Source organism: Nothoprocta perdicaria, unplaced genomic scaffold (genome assembly GCF_003342845.1).
Source record: "Nothoprocta perdicaria isolate Ctin4 unplaced genomic scaffold, notPer1 scaffold_42, whole genome shotgun sequence".
NCBI classification, from domain to species: domain Eukaryota; kingdom Metazoa; phylum Chordata; class Aves; order Tinamiformes; family Tinamidae; genus Nothoprocta; species Nothoprocta perdicaria.
In genome coordinates this window covers 3,882,849-3,904,348 of record NW_020455666.1, presented here as the reverse complement: position 1 = coordinate 3,904,348, position 21,500 = coordinate 3,882,849, and the positions used below count along the sequence as shown (strand labels likewise).

The 21,500-nt window shown below is 38.8% G+C and overlaps 2 long non-coding RNA genes across 2 annotated transcripts; both read left to right on the top strand.

Moving 5' to 3' along the window:
* Nucleotides 1-2,021: 2,021 nt before the first annotated feature.
* LOC112953031 lies at nucleotides 2,022-5,995 on the top strand. The gene is made up of 2 exons (XR_003250503.1): nucleotides 2,022-2,140; nucleotides 5,913-5,995. It is a non-coding gene; the product is annotated as an uncharacterized LOC112953031 (long non-coding RNA).
* A 10,870-nt stretch (nucleotides 5,996-16,865) lies between these two features.
* Nucleotides 16,866-18,637, top strand: LOC112953090. The gene is made up of 2 exons (XR_003250518.1): nucleotides 16,866-17,087; nucleotides 18,434-18,637. It is a non-coding gene; the product is annotated as an uncharacterized LOC112953090 (long non-coding RNA).
* Nucleotides 18,638-21,500: the final 2,863 nt, after the last annotated feature.

Sequence of the window (21,500 nt, the reverse complement as noted above, 5' to 3'; positions counted from 1 at the left end):
AGCTGCAGGCTGAGATAACAGGAGATGAATATACATTATTGAGAGCCGAAGGCCTTCGTGACAAGGATTGCTTATTCCTTTGTGCCTGTTCTGTCCCCTGCACAATGGGTCCCCATTGTATGGGTAAAGTGTAGTAAGCATAATTAACAAAAGCACGGTAATTCTTGTTCAACTAGAACAACTACAGTAGAAGATCAACAGATGGGTTAGCCCACACTTATCATTCCTACTTGAGCCTTATTTAAGTAGTGTTCTTTTCTGCTAACTGRTCTTGATTTCTATTCTGAGAAAAGATGTCTCTCTGATACATATTCTGATGTACGTGCCAGAGTCAAGATTTCTTAGGAGCTTAAATAAAAATAAAATACCAGAAGAATGCTGTAAACACAGGTATGAGCATATAATTGCCTCTATTTCAGCATCGTTTTGTAAAGTTCCAGGGATTATTAGAATAGCAGACATTTTTTCATGTCAGGATGCTGATGGCTAATAGCTGCCTGGTGCTCAAAATCCATCCGCTTACAATCATATTGGTGTAATACCACAGAAGAACAAAAGTAATAACCAGCACCCTAAGAATTACCCAAAACTTTGGTGGGTTGTGGATAACACAGTTTTAGGGTGYACAAGGGTCAGTTTTTAAACTTTGTGAGCATGTGGTCTCCAGAAAGTCAGACTCCTTTAAGATGGTCCTAGCAGAGCATCAATTAYGCGCAAAGCTCACCTTTATGTCATGGAGCCAATTTCTTTACTCATGCCTGTTTAAGGTTAGCAAAAATGATATGTACTAACAAGATCCCTATCTGGTAGATGAGCAGAAAATCTTGAAAGCTGGAGGAATATATGGAAMTATATGGCACTATTTAATTTCATCTTCCAGTTGCAAATCAGAATCTGCACAGCTGGGAAAAACAAAACAAAAAAAACTGTTTGAGAGTGTCTCTCTATTGGGTGAGAAAACAGTACTTGAAGATGAATGTGTTCTGTAAGCTTGTTACAAACTGCACTTTCTTCACTTACAAACTTTTTGAAAATCTTAAWTTTTTTTTATTGTTTTATTCTTATAGTATTGTTCATAGCAATTCTACAAAAGGCAGTTGCTTGATTTTTGCAGCGGCTCAATGTGTTCATTTACCCTTTACCATCAGAGATGCTATTTTTTGTTTGACATTAATAGGAAAATGTTAACTTTCACAAATATTCTAAAATGTAATTGAAACTTGACATAAAATCTCTATTTTCTATACATTCTCAAATTTGGTATCTTATAGAGCTTTTTTTCTTGAATTCCATTTTTTCTTTTTCTTACATAATTTTCATCAGTAAGAAAAAGACTTTTGTATCAATTTTTTTTCTAGTAAGTGGGACTTCTTCCTATTTTCTTTCTTGTGAGTATCTCTTCGAAACACCTTTTATATCAGTAGGATTTATCACAAAACTGACAAGAGCAGTGATATTATTTCCCACTCCTCCTTTGTCCCGTGATGGATCTTTCAGAGATAGAGGTAAGGAGATCATGTTACTTTAAATGCAATTTGACCTGCCTACRAAGTCACAGGCTTTGGCTTTTGTGCTCCTCTTCTTTCTTATAGGACCCCTTTTATGGAAAAAGGCCTATGTATATTATCTGAGTATCGTGTGTTTAAAATTCCCAGGATAACTAACCTTTTGAGTATGAAGTTAGAGCATTCCTGTTGAGGCTACTGGGTATGTCTGTTTGCTTCATTTCTCCTCAACAAGATAATCAGACTATGGGATGCGACTGAGCAGTTGTAATCAAGCAGCAAATACGTTGTAGTAGTCAGATCTATCCTGTCTAGACTTCTGCTGCTGAATAGCACATGGAAAATCAAAGATTTGGAAGCTGAAAGGCTACAAATGAGGAAGGTGAAGGTGGAAAGTTTGTAGCACAAGAACTCAGGATCAGGAAAATCAAAAAACAGTGCCTTGAGCATAGGGCTTTAAACATCTTTGTAACCAAAAAATAAAATACTTTTTCTGATAATGTCATCTATTTTGTTAGGTGCTAAACAAATGCAAGAAAAGAAAGCATCGCTGTTCCAAGTTGCTTACTATGCAAAAGAAAATCAAGAGATTTCTTTGAAGAAAAGGCTACAGAATTTAAAGCAGTTCCAACTTGGTATGTGCTATGTTTTTAATAAGCTATAAAATCTCCTCATTCTCTAATTCTGACGAGCAATAGTGGTTTAAGGAGCAAAAGGGAGTCTTGGGATGGGGAGAAGGCATAGAAAAGTGTGACGTTAAGAAGAGAACGACAGAGGCAAAAGAAAAAAATCCAGTTAAGTTAACTAGGATTAAGGACAAAAGTCTGGAGTTGTTACCGTAAATGACAAAGCAGAATACTATGAGAACAATAATTATGGCAACAGTTTGTAATGTCTGGGTGCTACACAAAACATTTTTTCTATTTATTATATTATAAAATCCATTATTTTTTCATATATTTTCTGAAATTATTCTCTGCTCTTGGTGCCAGAGCTGATGCCCGTTTACAGAGTTATATTCTCTTTGCTCCCCAAAAAGCCCCTTCTCCTCAGTAAGTAAATAGTGTGATTAAGGTTCTTCCAAGGTTAGAATTTTCTTATTTAAATACAGAGAAAGAGGGCACTTCTCAGCAGTACTACAATCAGTGGAAATAAATACCAGCTACTCAGCAGGTCAAGGTCAGATCTGCATCTAACAGCTGATTTTACATCAGTAAAAAATATCTGATGATAGTGGAGACTATTTGCCATATTCAGTGTTGTATTTCAGGCTGTGCTCCAGTTATTGGCCCTTCAAGAGACTGCTATACTCAAAATGCTACCACCATCACCCAAAGGAAAAGCACAGAGGAAAGCAATAGGATTCCCAGGAGAAGAACTAGCAGGGAGAAAAGATCTCATTTTCTGATCTCCATTTAGAGCCTAAAATAACCTGTCTGCTGGGAGCAGCAGTTCTTTGGAAAATAGTGATTATGACAACTGTGGTCTTATTTACTTTCTGTCAGTGTTGTAACATACTACATACATTCACAGTATATTTTTAGTCACAGAAACACAGTGGAGCTAATCACATGTATCAAGTAAAACATCAGCAACAGGGCTCGTAGATTTGGGGCCTGTGGCAGCTGAGCATTTTGTTGCCCTTTCTAGTCAAGCTGAGCCCCTCTGGCACTGGTTTTACTGGACAAAAGAATTTTAGGCAGTCTTGAAGTAATTGGAATTTGCAAAAAAAGGAGAAAAAGCAGAAGGGACTGGAGTTAAGGTGCTCCCTGCGCAGCTCAGTTGGATGCAGATACCCTAATCCTGTATTCCAGTGGGCTAATGAAATAGCTCCTAAACATCATCTCTTGCAGCATTCCTGTCTTGGTTGCCTATAATGGCTCCTTAGAGAAATGTACCTTTTTCTCCCATGTTCCTTTCAGTGGATGTGGAAGTGTCTCAGTTCTGGTCACTTTCCCTCTAAAAACATAGTAATCATGAACTCATTTGCAGTCAGTGGTTAGTGTTAAGTAACAGTGAACTAACTTGGCCCTGTTTCCTAAGCCAGGAGCATACAATAGATTTACAGCAATCAGCATTTATGAGAATTAACACATCACCATTTAAAATGAAAACTCTTCCTTCGTTAGCTCCAAGTAGCTTGTAAAATCTTTCCCTGTGACTAAAATACTGAGTAATGTTGGATATCACTCACCTGAACACTGTGCTGTAACACTTATTTACAGCATTAGTATTTTAGGGTTTTGTTCAGTAAAGCAGGAGGGATCAAATCGATCCCTTGGAGCTGCTATCCTTTTGAAAGATGGCATGTGCCTGTCCATCTCAGGAATTACATACTGAATTAAATACTGAATCAGGAATACAAGTGTAAGGAGTAAGAGAGAGCTGGATACTGAATTCTTACCCATGGGCATAAACAGAACATGCTGTGGTCTCCCTCTGTCCTGAGCGGAAAATAGCTCTGCTGGCCTCGTGATGTCTTTGACTAGAATAAGGTGGTTTGGGAAGGAGGGACAAAAGATGGTCTTGTGTTTTGTGTTTTTCCAAGAGGAAAGAAATTACTGTTAATTTTATTACTATGAACTTTTCTTTCTTTTATTRCTACAAGCTTTCTCTCTTTAGCCCTGAAAGATGGGCTGCTAAAGAAGCAGTTTGAATATGGCTCCGCAGCTCAAGGGCTGGAAAGAATAGCAAGTTTAAGACTTAAGGCTTTAAGACTAAAGGGAAGGTGCAAACAGGATTATGATGGCAATTCAGTTCCTTGGGCTTTTTTTTTTCTTTCTTTCTTTTTTTTTTTTCTCTAACAAGAGAGGTCTTCCATAAGAAGTTACTGTTATTTATGATGAAMATCATAAATCTTTTTTAATAAGACTATATGGACACACAAAAAAAGGAATCTATCTGTCCCCAACAGCTCACAATCATTGGTCTATAATTTTTTTTTTTACTGGGCAAAAGAAAGAAAATGGCTCTTAAATTAGACGTTGAATTCCTTCCAGAATTTCAATACAAGATACTGACTCAATCATTCTTCATACAGATGCCTCCTACTCTACAAGTTTCTACTAACATAAAATGTGGTTGTTGCCAACTGAGCTGAGTGAATAATTTGCAGTTTCATATTTGAGATTTTTTCCTCCTCTTTTCATTATTTGTGCATGAGCAGATTGATTTTCTTGATTTTTTGAAAACATTTACTGTAATTATTCTGCAAGTAATTCTCTCTGTAAATCATTTGTGAACAATTTGTTGTGAGACATTTGTTCCAGTTCCGTTAGTTCTATATGAATTTGCATCACATGCTATTTGCTTCTTAGTTGTATGAATAGAATATCAAAATATCTGATTTTGTTAGAGTATTATTTCAGAGAGCAATCCCACTTTTAAAATTCCTTCCTAAAAAACTCAGAGATAGCACATATTATTGAAAATTATTTAAGACTTAGGAATATATATTTACTAAAACATTCAGAGTTTACATGCATGCGTAATTTTCATACTAACTAGTTTTTCCAACCCTAAAGAGAACATTATTTACACACTTCACAACTTGAATTTGCTCCTAACCAGAACTTTTGTCTCATCCCAATTCATTACACTTTCTGGCTCATAAAACAGCCCTTTGTGGGAGAGGAGGCTTTGAAGGCACATGAAGTGGTGTTGTTCCAAATTATGAATGAAATTATGCACAATTTCATCATTAAAAAAAATCCCATAAATAATTCCCAGATTCTCTTGGTTGTTGCTGAGTCTTAATAAAAAAATAAGACTGTATCAAAATACAAGCTTAAGAACTTGCGCTTAACTATTACTTACTTCTTACTTACTTCTTAAGTAGGAACTTAAGAACTTAAACTCAGTTTCCCAAGTCAATGGATGGCTTTMCACTCTAAATGATCTGCCATCTAAAAGACTGAGGAAAATGCCTCTTTTAATGAATATGCTATATTAAAATATAGTTAAAAGTCCACTAAAATACCAAGTRCAATCAGACGCTAGAGAGAGAACATCAAATCCAGAACTTTTAGTTTGCCTTGAATGTTTACTTAAAAAGTATTTTTAAAACACAAGATTTAAACACAAGATTTGTCCCTTGTTTCCCCAGAAAGGACTTGATGCTTTTTGCTAATATTCCTGAACTGCATTATCTGAGATGCACCAAAATGTTAAGTGTTGGTGTTCGTAAGTAACTTCTGGGTTTCATAGACAATTTAATCTGTTACATGAATAAGCTATTGATGCTAAACACCTATATTCTCTGAACCCAAATTTCAAACAACAAATTTAGGCATGCCCGAGCACCCAATCTTTGGGAAAATATGGAGCAGTGCACTCCAAGGAGGTAGAGCCAAAAGCTCRGAAGTCTGCATATCAGTTTTAGTTAAAAAGTTATATTTCTCTTTCCAGATATGATGTGCACACAATTGAAAAAGCAGACGGAAAAGGCTCTCCACCCTGAGAGGCCAGTGGTGAGCAGTCCAGTGAGAGCTGGCGGGTGCTCCCCAGCCCTCACAGATCCCACGCGGTTGCAGCTGGGTGCTGCACGTCCTCACCTGCCAGGAGACATTCCCGTGGCGGGGACAGYGGGGCGACAGAGCTCGCAGCACCTCCAGCACGGAGCCACGTCCACATCCAAACCATCAGCAGCTCCAGCAGCGTCGCGTGGAGGGCTGACAGGAGCCGCGACGGCGCCAGCAGGGACRCGGCCGGCACCCGTGCAACGCCACATGCAACACGGTAATTATAGCATGCTAATTTGCATCTCGTTTTTTTTTTCCTCACGTACCAGTATGCAGCGAAAATTAATCCAACCCAATTCATGCCTTGTCATGTCACATCGCTGCCCTTCTGAGCAAGAGTTTAACGCTTTACTCATAAATCAAGTCCCTCCAGACAAGAAAATTATTGTGAAGCTGAATGGTAATAACTTGTACTTAGAAATACCTACTTTGTCTTCCACACTGCGTAAATCAGGCAGTTCTCAGATTGTTTTTCTGTATGCTAAAGTTAAAATTTAYATCTCCAGCAATAGCAAATAATTCAATTTCTTTATTACAATACTCAAACATCCAGAGCAAAATTTCATCCCCTCTCTAAAAAGCTCTGTATTTTCTCATCAGAAGGAACAGTGCGACATGAAGTAAGTTTAAAGGTTGTGATGCCATTTTAGAAAAATGACACAGAAACACTTGTACCAAGGATGCATATAATATTCCACTTTTTCATAGAAGTGGATCTCAAATAGAATCTTGTAATTTAGTTTTATTTATAGTTTTTGTTTGATAATATAAAACATTACTAATTTAAATATGTGGAGTATTTCCTTATACTTATCACCAATAGATTTTTTTTACATGGTGACTAAGCTGCATAAATCCACACTTAGTACTCTGATATTAATGAATCTTAGTTTGATATGATAACACMCAGTTTTTCAGAATTCACTGTTTGCGTGATTTTTTTTACTTGTAGTTATTATAAATTTAAGACCTCAAAGTACACAGACAAATAATAACAGAACTAAGTGAATATACCATGAGTATAAAAGGGATTTATTTTCTAATTATTTTCTTATACAAGAGAGGAAAAATACTGTATTATAAAAGCACCAACCTGTCTTTTTATTTTTAATCTGCATGTTCAACTTCATTTATATCACTGAAAGGGCAGCAGTCCAAAATAAAAATAGCTAGAGCTCAAAAAGCAACGTTGCCACCTCGAATAGCTAGAAACCACAGTGATGGTTTAAATCACAGCACTGAGTGCAGATTCACGTGCAGTCTCATACCTGTGGCTCACTTCCACCTACAACTGAATGAAATACTGTGCTAAACTCCATTGCACTGTGCGCTGCTTCACTGGATCGAGTGATAGAAATAACACAAAATGAAGTACGCTGTACACCATGTACTCTCGTTCTACCAAACAGGAATAACCCCTATAATTACACCACAACCACACAGCAAATACCATGTAAATACATAGCAGTTGCATGTTCCTACAGCTTACTAGTTAATTATGCATTGTTACTAACAACTTCAAAGATAAGTTATGCCAGCATTTGCAGCATTTAGCTGCTTGCAAAGCTCCTAGGTTGTATAATAATGAAATTCATACAGTTAGATGATTGCTTTTGTTGATTTTCCRTTGGAATGGGGAAGGGAAACAGATCATCTCTTATGTCAAAAGGCCCGTAGCTTCAGCACCTATTTTGTATAGGTATATAAAAAAACATCAAAATACAAAGTAATGTAAGACCTCTACCAATAAGGACATCTGGATATGTTTAGGAAATCGCTCCTATTAATAAATGGCTTTGCAAATTTAGTTTAGTAATGCACCTGAGCAAATGCTGTATTGAATATTCTTTTTCTGACCCAACAGTTAATCTCACACAGGCTAAAAATGAAAGTAAAACCTCCTTCCACTGATGTCACTAGCGAAACGCCTATTGATTTCAGTGAAGGCAGGGCTCTACTTGTAAATAGATTCTTGAAATAGCTTATATTTTATTATGTCAGAAATATATYGATTGATATATACATAGTACATTTTATCTCTTCCAAAAGTCACACTGTACTATCTTACATAATACCTTAAAAATATTAAGAGACATTTTAATAGTATTCAAAAAAATGCAATACTATAAGCATTGGTCTTCCACAAGGTGAAGATTACCTTTAGGTTATGATTCTGCAATGGATTGGTCAGCTGTTCATATCAGGTTTCGCAGCCACTACTTGATGACCTTGTTTTTTTTTTTTTTGTCAATTTTCATCATTTTTATGTAGATTTTCAGTCTGAGGGGTGGTGATGTTTCACATTCACATAATGACAATGAGATTGTCATTAGTTACTATTTTAGAAGAACATGACTCCATTGAAAAATTAATTATTTGGAGAGTTACCCATTCAAAAAAAAATCCAATCAATGAAAGAATAAATTAAAACTCAGACTCTCTCATAAAAACAGAARGCAGAATATTGCATTCAGGAGGACAACTGCCAATTAAAAGAAATGTCAACAACTGAAGTGGCAGCAACTTCAAAGGGGAAATCTTTTCCTCATTTTCATATGCGTGCTTCATGAGCAACATCAAGAAGTGTAACATGCTAATAGCTAATAACACTCAGAATAAGATCCACTAATTTACTAACTGCATAATTTAAAGCATATCAAAGGAAGGATTTTCTCATTTCATTCTTTTTTTAGATCTAACACTAAGCTCAGTATTATCAAGTAGATGAAACTGCACAGATTACAAGTCATTATTGAAATAGTCATTTTAGAATAGAGTTTTGTATTTTCTGTTGGATGGGCTCTTTAGGGTTTAAGGATTYAAGTACATATTTTCCTTGTTACAATTCAGATTTCACCACCAAAATATCATCGACAAGATGTATTTACGGAAATGAGACATTTTGCCAAAAGCAAGTGCTTTGTGGAGATGGATCTGTCCTGATGCTAATCTTTYGGTGAAAAATTTGAGGAGCAAGGAGAGAAAGTCCCATTTAAATACCTCAGGTAAGCCAGTAATGCAGTGGTTGGGACATGCAACTGAGGTTTGGGAGATCAGGCCCTGATCTGAGGGAGGGATGGGAATGTAGATTTCCAGCATGTCTCAGAATGCCCTTGGCTGTTCTGGAATGGAGGAGTCTTCCTCCCCGCCTTCCAGGAATGGCAAGATGTCTGTTGTATTCCAACAGGGAAAGACAGAAAAATGCTAATTTTTTCTTAATAAAAAAAAAAAATAAAAAAAAAAGGCTAGACAGTACGCAACTAAGTGGTATTGAAATATATAGAGAGCCTACATTTTAAGAACCGCTTCTTGTCTATTGTGATTTTTGGATGTATATTTACAGACCGGTACAGCATGTAAACAAAGTTTTACCTTTGTTGCTATTGCACATTATGCAGCCTGCTAACATCTGCCAGGACTGTCTCAGGAATAGATTACCTATTAACATACAAAACAGGAAAATAGATCTACCTTTAATTCTACTGACACAGTCAAAAAGCTCACGTGGGCTTCAGGTTCAAAGATAGTAATCAATATCTCAACATCTGTTTTGTGGACGGTAAGAAGAAGCGTAGCCCAGGGTCAATCCTAAGCTTGGTTTGGTTTGGAGATATCTCCAGAAACTTAAATTTGGCCAGCACAAATGTTTAAATATGTTAAACATGAAGTTTAACGAGAACTGCAGATTTCCACATCTTCAGTAGAATAGCCTCATGTTCCAGGACAGGCTGAGTAAGCCTGAAAAGAARATATTGGAAAGAACATGGAACTTACAATGCATGTGAGGCTAAACGCAAACTAATGGTGTGCTCACTGCAAACAAGACAAACCTCATATTAGCCTTTATTAGGAGAAGCACGTCCAGCAAACTGAGGGGATTTATAATCCTGCTCTTAGTGCAGGTAATTTGGAATACTGTGTTGAGTCTGGGGGCCTGCAGCTCAGGATGGTATTGAGAAATGAGGAAGGAAGGTAGTAGAGGGGCTGCCAAGATGTCAAGGAACACAGACACGCGTTTTATCAGGAGAGACTGAGAGAGCTGGAGCCTGCTCAGTCTGGGGAAGAGGAGGCTAAAGGGTGATCTAATAGCAGACTGCAACTACTTGAAGGTCAGTTACAAAGAAAATGGAGCAAAACCTTATTTTGGCAATGACAGATGGCTTATCAAGGGGAAATGGTCACAAATTGTGGCTTGGGAAGGTCACTAGGAAGAACTGTTTCAGTATAAAATACTGTRGTACTGGATAGAGGCTACCCAGAGTGGAGTAACCTCAGGGACGTTCAGGATTTGGCTAGGTAAAATCATAGCTGACCTCATCTAGTGTTGGTGACAGTCCAGCTTTGAGTGGACAGTTGGGACTAGATCCAGGGGTCCTTTCCAACCAACATTTCTGGTGTGACTCAGAGTCCAGCCAATGGCATTATCAGGATCTCACCTAAATGATGTTAAACACAACTCAATTAAAAGTTCACTCATCAGGAGATAAGAAGGAAGAGCATCCCAGTTGCCCAGTTTCCTCATGGTGAGTTCTTAAACAGCAGGACATGCTACAAGGCTACGCATTCATGTTGCTTTACTCTCCTGCTATTCCAATAGCAAACATGTTTCTGTGATGCCCCTTTAACAGGAGAAAGGACAGAATGTTGGAACCAATGGTTCTGTGGCAGATGGAGTGACATTTGCAATTGCAAAAAAACACTCTCATGCTGCCAAAATATTAACAAGGGGCTTCCTCAGAAACATCCTACTGCAATCATTGATACATGCAAACTCTCCTTGTAAATATTACTTTCTCCAAAGAATGAGGTATCATTCCTGCACACTTTCTCAGGATAAAGATCTCTGTGAAGCTTTCTTTTTTTTCTCTCCTTCAAAAAACTCTTCATTTTGATTCTCAGATTTCCAGTGTTGTGACACCTTATGGATGTTACTCTTGATAACTCCAATGAGACACGACAGTGAGGGATAGTGGTTTGGGGTAGACTGTCCAACAGTCTCTGATTCAGCCATGGTTGATCAGGTGACATACTTGGCAGCAATGTCACTTTGTGAAATCTAACAGGGAATGGACTTCAGTTTTTGAGCAGAATATATCTCCCTTTGTGAGAGGCTAATGTTCTTACATTGCAAGAAAAACAACGAGAATTTCTTGATCTCTCTTTATACCACCCACTATTTTGCATAGCTTTATAATGCCTATTATTACTTTCCTTCTAAAAGTAAACCTTCTTATTCCTTTCAAATTCAGCATCTATGCAACATCAAAGCATTTCTGTGAAATTCCTCATGCCATTTACATGCCAGCTCCCCAGCGATAAAGCCAGGCATGTTATGGTAGTAGAGCAAGCAGTACTACAGCTGCTGCAGTTCTCCTGGCCCTAACTGGCAAACATCACAGAAACTGATCCTCAAATATAAAAAAACTTCTCTGTGACAACCGATTTATGTGAATATTGTATATGCTTCTTTTTCTTAAAGAGAAATGTCAGCCAGTGAAAGTACATGTAGTAAGAAAGAACTCTAGTTTTATTTTGAGCTTCAAACTTCACTATATTCTTTGCAAAGAACTCTGAGTAATTCTGTTTCATTTAGGGTGAGTTTACAATAGATAGAAATAGTGTGCTATATTTTAGACTAGTTTATAAACCCTTCCAAAAGGCAGGCTTTCACAGTATACGGTTCTAATTCATGCCAAAGAAAACTCTTTTCTCTCTAGTATTGATGGTTGGGTCCAGTTCTCTACCATATTCTCAATGATTTTTTGCTAAACTGAAAGTTTCCAATACAAGGGACACGATGCTTCTGCGAGCCTCCCTCTGTCAGCTGTGGAATTAAGGTCAGCTTCATGGTGATAACCTAATCTTTGCTCTGAAATCAGAACATATCACGTATCTGCATTTTCATTCTCCAGCTTGAGACATTCCTTTACTAAAGTCAGTTTCTCATTGCATGTTTGGRCAAATGATGCCTTATCTACATGGTTTTTTCATGTATCATCCTGATCTGGTAATCCGAATGCCATAACCAGAAAGCTATGTTAATTGTACATATTTTTAAGTTAGTGTAGTCCAACACCCATGCTTCAAAACCATGACCTTGTAGTGCCTGYGTATTGCTTGGGAAGCCAACATGCCTCACTCTCCTTCAGAGGAATCACACCTCTTTTTTATAACTCCATGCACTTTTTTATAACTATCATGTCTCCAGACGTGGTAGCCTTAGCCTTGTGGATATTTTATATTTCTCTTGCCTAAAAATAAAAACCACTAAATGTATGAACTGGTTATGTAAATACAAGCAGAAGTAAAAAGTTCTCCTGTTGCTGGACTCCTCCTCCCACCCAATCTCAGCAGTCAGCAGAAATACTTATTCAGTATTAAATTACAGTAAAGAATTGTTGACCTTGGTGTAACTGAGAGCTGTGATAAAGCCAAATCAACAGAGTTTGCCTCAGCTTGAAATACTTCAAATAATGCCTCTGATTTTGTTTGGATGATAAAAAATGATCCTGTAGAAAACACACAGCGAATACTTGCTAAAGGAAAGCACAGAAAGCCTACACAAACTTCTGCAAAGTGAGTTTTATTGTGGTGCTTATAAGCGAGCCTGCATTATCTGTATCTAATTCAGGCTTCACTCTAGACAGGATATGCTCACAAACGTGGACCGCTTACTGCCAAGTGCTTTATATGTTTCTCTTTAATTAAATTGCTCTAAAGGATCACATATAATCTGTTACGCTGGGTAAAGTCCAGGTGCCCCTGAAGTCATCAGTAAAATTCTCATTGACTTCACTGGAGCCAGCTTTTTACTCTGAAGCTTTTTCTTAGATATGGATAACAAAAAATTATCCTGTTACCTACAGATTGAGTTCTTAGGTGCGTTGTTCCGATAAACTGGGAAAACTCTGGGAGAAATATTTGACCTTGGCATATAGGGAGTCTCCTGCTTATACAGAGATAATGTCAGGATTCAGCTACAGGTGAGTGGGGCATGAGAGCAGCATTAAAGAATTAAGAAAATTTTAAGCGTGCTCCATGCTCCCCCACCGCTTCACCACAAAGATACTTCATTCATTTATGTATTTTCCCCCAAGGTCACCATTCTGAAAAGCCGAGATTTTTATTTACGGCTCTGTCCGTGACCCTGGTGCGGTCGGCCAGGCGGCGGACACCAAAGCCATACRGCTGGACGCCAGGGTGAGGCCCCACGAGAAATGCACTGGAAATCTTTGGCTGAAAACCACGATCCGAAATTAATTACGATTAACATTGACAGCTCCGCCTCAACGCAAAATAGGCCTAACTGCTTTAAAAACACAGCATGCGCCTCCCTTCCATGGAGCGTTTCAGCACGCGTCGCCTCTCCCACGTCATCTTCTCCCTTCCTGTAAATAGCCGTGCACCGAGGTGAGCTCGGACGCCTGTGCAAACCCCCGTGTTGGGTTATTTATTTCTTTGGGGCACCTGTGATAACTTTAATCCCGACGCGGAGGTGCCCGGGCCGTCCCCCGATCCCTCAAGGAGGCCACGTTGCCTGGCAACGGCTCCTGCCGCCATCCCTGGCAGCCGCGCGACACCCACGGCCGAGCCCGCGCGGCGACGGTCCCGGCGCTTCGCGACGCCGGCCCTGTCCTCTCTGTTCCGACTGTTCCCCGCTAGATGTGGGGAAATCACGCGGTAAATAACCACGGAGCCATGTGTCTTTAGAGGAGTAAGCAAAGATGAGGACCTAACCTGTGCGAGTTGATATCAGCGCTGTCAGGCAAAGCAACTAASGCACAAATACGCCAGAGCTTTGTGAAAGGCATGAAAAGCAACTGGAAAATCTCTAATCAAGAAATCTGGGAATATGTGAGTTTAAATATTGCCTCTTACGAGGCCAGCGTGCCTCCGACACCTGCTTTAGTTGTGCTCTCCCACGCAAATTGTGAGTTTTTTTGTTAAAAGCAAGCGGGCAGTTAGAGCCCGTGTTATATATGGACAGTTAGAGCAGCTCTTCGTGYGAGAGACAAGCTAGGAATTCTCTGCCCTCCTATTCTCTCACACATCAAAGTTGTAAAAGGGGGRAAAAAAAGCACCGCTTAGCAACAAAATGTAAAAAATCTGTCAAGACTTTCATCTCCAGAGATACSGTGCTTGCAAAGCCTTCCAGGAAAAGAAGAGGTGCACATATAACACGTTTAAAATATTATCSAAGTGAGAGAGACTGATCATTTATGGACATTTCATATCATATAGTAAAGCAAAACCCTCAGGTCAAATGGCTGCAAAAATGGAATCTTTACAGTCACCTGCAAAATTCAGCCCTGTGCAAATGGCAAATTTGGGGGACCGGCCACCTTTGCATAACCAAATGTTGCCTTTAAAGCTGTTTCAGGGGCTTGTTCCTATAAACAGGTGCAAGTACAGGCACAAAATCACTGGCTTCAAGTGTAAAGTGCACATATATTATCACCCTCTCATTTCAGTGTTCCTGGTAGCAGAGCTCCTAACTAGCAGCGCTGCCTCCTGCTCCTATTGCTATGTCTTCCATCTCACATAAAACTGAGGGTAGATTAGTCAAAACCAATGTGCTCTAGGACAGTAAAGAGATTGATTTTGCATAAAACTTCACAGTAAATTTTCAACATTAGTATTTATTTTATTCATTTTATTTTTCAATGAGRAAACAAGGCTCCTTCTTCATCCTACATCAGTAAGTCTAATTGCTTAGATTTTGCATTTAAAATTCACTGCACTACAGTTAACCTATATTCCTGAGCTCAAACGAAAAGCTAAAAGTGTGTATTTTAAAAAGGGCTTAGCCAGCTTTTCCATTTCATTACTAGGTATCTATTACACAGGCAAGATGTGTACTTTACTCTCACTGATARAGTGTTTTGTGTGTAAACATCTTGACCACCACTGTGTTGTCCGTGGTTAGCAGATTGGGTGTGCTTTGGCTGAATTTCTGATGGGGAAAACTGTGACCTGCACTCTAAATATTTTTCCTGGAGAATGGATTCCTCGGCAGACTATGGGCATCTTGTACAAAATACAAGCAAACATTCTGACAGGAATTTAATGTTTCTGGCAGGTRGCGACTTGCCGGCCTCGGAAACCGAAATCCCCGTGACCGGCGGCCCAGGGCCGCCCAGGCCCAGCACGGAGCGGAGGCAGGAGCACGGCAAGCTTTCCTGCACGGCCCGGGCTCAACACGTAGCAAAGAAGCAGTGCCCGCTGCCACAGGCACGCGGATGGTTAGCGCTTGTACTGCTGGCAAACCTTCCCATCCAGTTTTTCTCACAGATCCAGTTGGATCAAGCTAATAGTTAAGAAAAAACACACTGGAGCTGGTGCATCCGAAGAACTTTAGTAAATATAGGTTACTATTGTATTTTATTAACGTTTGTATAGTTTTAACTAATGGAGGTAATTAATTTTAATCACTACTCTTTATTTCCAGGATGCTATAGAAACATCCATTGTACCCGGGCAGTTGGATTACAGAGAATTACAGATAGGGCAGAAGTTTGGCCTATGCACAAGAGACAATTATTTTTGATACCTGGGAAGTCACTGAAGGCCATTAAGGGTATTAATAATGTTACATAACATTTTCACAGTGCTTTGCACACTTAAAGCACYGCACAGACTTAAAAGTAATTAGTGACCTGGATGTTTCTGAAATGATCAGCAGGATCACTTAAACTATCATTAAAATACTATTAGCAGCTGTTTGAACTGAATACTGCAGTTCCGTAAGTCTAATTGGTGGCTTGTGGGTCGCATCCAGACAACAGGAGGATTGAGCCTGCTTTTCTTCTTCTTGACCTGTCCCAGCTCAAAGAGCACCTCGTCCAAGGAGCGGCTGCTGTCCCCACACGCTGGGAATGGATAACTGTTATGTGACCAGAAAGCCACCACACAAAGTACCCCTTGTACCCAGCGCCCTGCACTGAAAACTTCATGTAACCTGGATTCTCTCAGAGCTCGTTTCAGTCTGGGTGCAGATTCAAGCAGACGTTGTCCTATCACTTTATACATCATAATTCCAAACAGGTTTTTTTATTTTATTTTWTWTTWTTTTTTTTATTTTTACTTGAAGAAGCTGTGCAGAAGCAGCTGTTGTGACAAGATTCCTGGTGCTGGAATTCTGGAGTGCTTGGTAAGACATGTAACTGCACTATCTTCATCTCTTGGCAAATTGGATGATATGCTGGTAGACCACGTTGGCATGTGTTTAGGTAAGGAGGAGGATTTAGTTACTGATGCAGACTCAAAGGGAAGGTCTGGCTTGGATGGAGTTCCTAGAACTGGAATCCATATTCCACATTTTGGTAGCAAAATGTGTTATTTGCATTCTTGAAATACTTGTATGAATCACATAAATGCCAACAAAAAAAGACATGTTTTTTACATGTTAGAAGTGTAAATAGTTGCTCTTCTGAAATGTTCATGACACATATTTTTATCTTCTACGCGCATTTCCAATTAAACCACTTACAAATGTGTCATACTTGTTAGTAATATCTGAAAATAGTAATATATCAGTATCTGTTTGGAAGACCATTTTTTCTCTGGTGCAGAATATTCTCCATTGCAGAATATATTTTAAATACTGGCTTTTTGTACGTCTCACACAAATATTCATTAATACCAACAGAACAGCACGCTACTGTTCCAGGTTTTCTAAGAACCAGTGCTGTTGCTCCCCACAAGCTCCTGTGCTTGCTTCATAAGATCTTTATTATTTGTGCTTTTACTCTTGAAAAAAAAATATAAAATTTAGAAGTGGKTTTTTTTATGCTTTTGTTTTTAAGGAAGGCAAATGGGCCCGATGTGATCCGTGTATACTGTGCGCATACACGTGTGCCATGGCTAAGGGTGCAGCGTGAAAGCACTGCTTGTTCTCTGAAAGGAGGAATTCTTCCAGACAGCCACACTTGCCCCCTCCTCCGTGAGGCTGCTTTTCCCATGGACTCGCAGGAGTCGCTCCGAGTCATTTCCTTGCCCCGAAAGTTTGCTGGAGCATCACGGTCATCTGCATGATGCTTGTACAGGAGCTGACTCCCAACAGGTATCCTGCCAAGCATGATCAAGTGTCCTGAGTTTTCTTGTTCTGCTGCASAGAAAGTTTGTCCTACTAAAGAATGACTTAATCATCTTTTCYCTAGATTACAGCTCACACTTCATTTTGTTGTTCATGTGCCTTCATTTTGACACTGGCTTTACAACAAGCTGTCAGAGGAGCTCTTTGCTCTTCCTCCACCAATGATGGAGCAAACAGCTGTTTCCAGACACATCTACAAAGGGCTCGAGTGTTGGCCTAACATGTTTTATGAGCATTTGAATGGCCTAAAGAAAATATCTGGAAGGCAGTAGATGCCTTTGGAAGAGGGAAAGGGAAAGAATAGACATGAAAAGGGTATTAACAGGTAACCAGGCTCAAGAAAATAAAAGTGAAAAAGTGTGCCAAGAAGTAGCCTGTTAGTGTCTGCCTAAAAGAGTAACAAAGTTCCCTGTGATGTCTTTTTTTGTTGTTTTTTCTCCTTCTGTATTAACTGTTCTTCTATAGAAGAAACAAAAATTGCTGTGCAGATYATCATTCAGATAAAATATACTTTTTAAATCTGCTAAACACACACAGTGAATGTGTATTCTGAGTGTCAGGGATAGCACCAGCATCTGAGAAGGGCAAAGAAGATGCAGGACATACTGTCAATCTTAATGAAATACTAAAGGGCTTTTAGGTCATTATTAGGAAAAAAATGGGGAAAAAAATCAGTAGACTGCAGTTCCCCATGTCTTTTCAACAGTCTTTGCTAATAGTTCTCAGAGTTAAACAAGTGGTTTATACCAAGAGATGGGCAATTTGAAAAACAGGCACAAAATCTGCATGACCAATGTAAGAAGACTCCTGAAAATCAAACGAAGAGTCTGCAGAATGATCAGTCATGAAGGTTCCTCCCGGTCAATGAGAACACACATCAAAATATTCTAATATCTAGCAACAATCCCCTAAAAGTCTGTGTTACAGTGTTACAGTAAAACAGAGTGGCTATGTAGCTAAACACAAATGATTTGACAGCAGCAAAAAGATGCAAGTCATATTCAGCAGACATCACTGCAACCAGTTTCTCAGTTTTAAATTAATATTGAAGTTGAATTTTTAATGAAGTGGAAATGTCAGAGAGCAGGAATCCTTGGCATGTAAGAGTGGGTCAGCAGAAACAAAAAACTTCAGCAAGGTGCTTTGCAAAGAGAAWGTTCTATGAAAGACACGTGAGAATTGGTATTATACAATTATTGATGGAAGAATAAAATTCCTTCTTGTATACTATGAAAATATTGAACTGTTAGCAGCAATAAATCTATTTAAGATGGCAAATCAGCTATGGGTTTCTCCAATCTTATGTCTTGCAGAAAGCTGAAAAAGGAAGAAGCTCCAAAAATAGACTGAAACTCATCGAAGAGCTAATGGTGATGGAGAGAGTGATAAGCATTTAAATTAGATGACTCCCGCATGCACATTTTTATGCTCTAAGAGGAAAATATTCCATCATGTTGTTATAGATACTTGCAAAAAAAGTTACTATACACTAAAGCAAGACAATCCAAGCAAAATCCTTTAATTGTAAATATTGTTGTATAACATTAGATACGATTTAATTGCACCAACCCAAAATAAAACAAAACAAAAAAAAAGATATGTCTAGTCTGATAGTAAGTGCTACAATACAAAGTTAGAGCAAGGCTAGAGAGACAGGTTTTGTCCAAAGAAAAATTTCAAAGAAAAATTTAAAAACAATATAATTGCTTCCTCTCACTTTTTTACTATTTCTGGAACTGTTTTACCTGGAGTWTATGCTAACGATGTTTATAACTTAAAAAAAAAATGAAAGAAAAATCACTTGAAATAATGTGCATACTGAAAATTAAAATGTCAGCCTGAAGAAAAAGTCCAATTGAAATCTAGTGTTTTTTTGTATAAATCACACAGAGAGTCTGTAATTAACAAAATTTGTGATAGGTGATTTGTGAGATGAAAGAAACATACCATGAGAGAAACAATGGCCGTTTTTATTGCCACGCGCTTTTACCACTACCACAGTCAAATGCTTCTGATTACACGAAGAAGAAACAGAGCACCTAATAGWTGTAAGTAGAAGCAGAATGTCAACAATAATGGGATGTTCATTTGCAAATATCTGCATTTAAATTTAGTACAGCAATAGTAATGGAAATATTTAATTTTGAGCACTGAGGTAACAATATGGAAACGAGTCTTGCCCACAGGACAAACTCAGGGCTCGTTCACAGGCCCCGGCAGCAGGAGGAGGGCTGGGAGTTCTCCCTGCAGCTGCAAGAACTAGAAAAGCTCTGCGGCAACCAGGAGCAACAGCTAAAGGGCTCCACAGTGAGACACCAGAGTGAGAAACGGGGAGAATTATTAGGGGAAAMCAGGTAAAGCGAGTGGTTCCTGGGGGTAATGTATGCACCCATCATCCCCAGGAAAATGTCCTTATCAAGATTTATAGCCTACACTGCAGCAGAAGTCCATTTTCATCTCTTAGTGGGACTATGTTTCGTTAACAAAGGAATCGAGACTAAAACGGTAACATTCATCTCTATGTTCTTGCCCTGACATGGTTATTCATTAAGAGTTCTTCCTAATGACTGTTCAGTTCCTTACTTCTAAGGAGCCACTCCTAATTCTCTTCTATTCAGGTTGGATGTAATGAGTCACTGACTTTAACATTAATCTTTATTAACCCTTCCCTTACAGAACCCAACATCTGGTAACGGCATGAGATATTTTGTGCCCCAGTGCTGAAGAAGAAATCTCTGTTGTGTCTCTTCCTCTATTGCTCCCTCCTTTTATATTCAGCTAATCCATTGATTAGAAAACCTTTGCAGGTTTTTTACTGTTGCTTTCTTAAAAATATGCTGTCTTCAAGCCTGTGTTTAATGGCTCTTTAAATCTTTATTAGCCTACCTGCTTACCACTGTAATTTTGCTTGCCATAAATTATGTCTCTTTTCTGTCTGGCCAATTTTCAGTCACTGAAAAATAGCAGTTTGGGTAAAGAAATTCTTGAAACAGAAAGCRTTTCACTTTCTGTTTTACCTCCCTTTTTCCTTTTCTTTGTAAAAGGGAGGGTAGTGTTTGCTTACGGACAGGTGAGCACTGAGGCATTCAGTTACACTCTGCCTCCCCAACTCCATTCCAAGACTTTTAACAGCCTAGTTTCCATTTTGAAGTCCTTTTGACTCATTTTCCTCCTTACAACAAAAAAACAAACTAAACAGGGAGGTACTTTATTTATATGTGATTTGTCATGGGTAAAAATACCCATGTGAGATTATTAATGATTCATGTATTGATTTCTTATTGAATCAACTATTGTTCACTTCTTAAGACGAATCTGAGAATGGCCTGTCCKGAATACGTGGTGCGTGACAGACAGGATAAAGAAATGAGAGAGGCACACACCTTTAGTGTGCATTGTGAAGAGGGAAAGGACGAGTTAGTATTTTTCTAACTTATGATTCTAAATAGCAGATCACAAGGGTACATTACATTATCTCTAGGCTGTTCATGATCACGCTTTGATGTGTTTTTTTGGTTCAAAGTGTTGATTGTGCACAGGAATTTCTGACCTTGTGCTTTTTACACACTACCGATATGGAATTCTGTTCCTTTGACCCAAGTTTTGTGCATTTTTGGATATACAGAATTACAAAGCCCTTCCTCCTTTATCCTCTTTCCTTGTACTTCCAGTATTGGACTGCTGTTATGTTTTATTCTTGGATACTAATACCCACCAAGTAGCCTCAAGTTGGTGCTCCACTGCTTGAGAAGGAACCTACTTCACAAGAAACGGCCCTTCCCAAGTGGGAATATTTACTTTATGTGCTGATCTAGCCTGACTGAAATCTCATTAACAATCCATTTTCATCCTGATTAATAAAACATTAACGTGAATATACAGCACGTGCAGTTTGAGATTTTCTTGACGTCTGCATAGCAGGGAACTACTAAGCCRCTCTGTCAGTGTTTCAAACTGTTTGCAACTTCCAGGAACAGTCCAAATCTTGACATTTTAAAAAGTAACATCACCCAGGTGAAACTGAAGTAATAAAACTAATCATTGCTGCTCCACAAGATATTTTCCCTGCTCTGGTTATGCTTTTGTTTACGTTAACATGCCGGGTGAGGATACAACTTCCCTGGGGGTGGCAGGCCTAGATGTGCAGGTACCTCTGACATTTTTTGACTGTATTAAAACACATTCAAAAGTGGTTAAAAGTTTTATTGGCACAACTACTCGTGCTAAGGTGGTTGCAGGGCGAGGGTGATTTATTACTTCAAAATAACTGCTCTTGCTGCACTTTCTGTCAAAAGAGGAAAAGAAGAGTTCATGGGTGAACAAATTCGGAACTGAAACACCCAGTTTCGCGCCGGTTTGCACGGGGCCCGAGGCCTCCCG